Source organism: Nestor notabilis, unplaced genomic scaffold (assembly GCF_000696875.1).
Source record: "Nestor notabilis isolate BGI_N333 unplaced genomic scaffold, ASM69687v1 scaffold24906, whole genome shotgun sequence".
NCBI classification, from domain to species: domain Eukaryota; kingdom Metazoa; phylum Chordata; class Aves; order Psittaciformes; family Psittacidae; genus Nestor; species Nestor notabilis.
In genome coordinates, this window is record NW_009933708.1 from 7,616 (window position 1) to 9,160 (window position 1,545).

At 58.3% G+C, this 1,545-nt stretch overlaps 1 protein-coding gene across 1 annotated transcript in view; it reads right to left on the bottom strand.

Moving 5' to 3' along the window:
* NUDCD3 (NudC domain containing 3) overlaps positions 1 to 1,545 on the bottom strand; it is a gene marked incomplete at both ends in the record, with an annotated part of 9,641 nt that overhangs the window by 7,611 nt on the left and 485 nt on the right. The window lies entirely within an intron of this gene.

Genomic DNA, 1,545 nt, shown 5'->3' on the forward strand with positions numbered 1-1,545 from the left:
CCCAGCCACAAGCAGGGGCAGCCCATGAGCTGCCCCCCATAAGCACCTCTGTCCCCTGAAACACTGCTCACGAGGAGACCAGGGTCGTGGCTCTGCCCTGGTTTTGCACCACGGTGGTTTCTGTGTGTACTAGAGAGCCCACATCACCCAGGAATCCAGAGGAGCAAAGCCCGAGCTCCGAAGGCATCCAGCCGGACTCCTGCGGCCAGGCACACACGGTGCTTGCTGGCATCATCTTGGGTTAAGTGCTCAGGGAGTGCTCAGCCCCGCGGGCCCCTGTTGCGCCTGTAAGTAGATCAGAGAGGTGGGGAGCACAGGGGATGATGCTCCCACCCACCCCATCACCCGTTCCTGCTCCACGGGCACTTTTTTGGAGCTCCATACAAGGAAACCTTAAGCTCTCCCGAGTGTAAATGTACCATAGCAACAGCCTGAATCCAAAAAAGTGTCAGAAGGAAGATTGTGAGCAGCGTTAGAGCCGGGCGCGCTGTGAGCCCGGGGACCAAGCCACAGAGAGTTTTCATCTTGCCTTGGCAGGCAGAAGCCAAAAACCTGATCATCTTTATAGAAGATGAAGGTGTGTTGCTGAATGCAGAGGAATTATTCTTTCCTGCAGGAACCCAAGTCCATCGAGCTTTGAAATGGCTCTGCCCCACCTGCTCTGGCCCATGACCCATCTGCTTCCAGCCCCCCGAGGCTGGGAGAGATGCAGAGAATCAAGTCTCGAGCCAAGGGAAGGTCAGCAAAGCGCACCCTGGCCCTGCTCCTCCTGCCCCGGCGAGGCCCCCGTGCAAAGGACAGGGCAGGCAAAGCCTGATGGGTTTCTGATTTGGCAAGGACACAACTCCCCCAGCACAAAGGGCACTTCCCCGGGCAGCAAGAGGCATCGTGGTGGCAATAGGATGCAGAGGGACGGAACATCCGTCTGGATGCGCCCGAATCCTTCCAAGAAACAGTCTGGGTTTGTTTTGGAGACCCACTGGGAGCGATGCACCTCCCAGTCCCCTGCTGTCCCCATGGCAGCCGTTTGCTCCCTCAACCCTCCGGGCCGGGTTGCTGCTGCCAATTACACTCTTCTGGCATGATCCAGAGCTGTGTAGGTTGGAGCTGGTGAACAAACCCAAGCGTGCTCATTTCAGCCGCCCTGGAAGCAGAGGAGGACAGGAGGTGGGGGAGCAAGGACTTCCCAAATGGAAAAATACAGGATCAGCGGTGGGGAGGGCAGCACTCGGGAAAGACCGGATAGTTCAAGTGTCTGGGTCCAACTAAGGCCAGCCACGGGCACTACAGGCACCGTGAGTCCCTCATCAGGAAGGGACAGAAGTGAGGAAGAAAAACTGACGTGACAGAGAAGGAAAGTTCCTGCTTGAGCCACGGAGGGAGGTGAGACCCCCCTGCCCAGGGAGAGAGGCCCCAGCTCCTTCCACCTGGAGCAGGTCGAGTCTCCCACATCTGAGCCTGCTCCAGTTCCCGAGTCCCAGACAAGCCGTTCCAGCAGCTCCCACTTGCAAACGAGAGGCAGGAGACACTCCAAGCCCAAGGGAG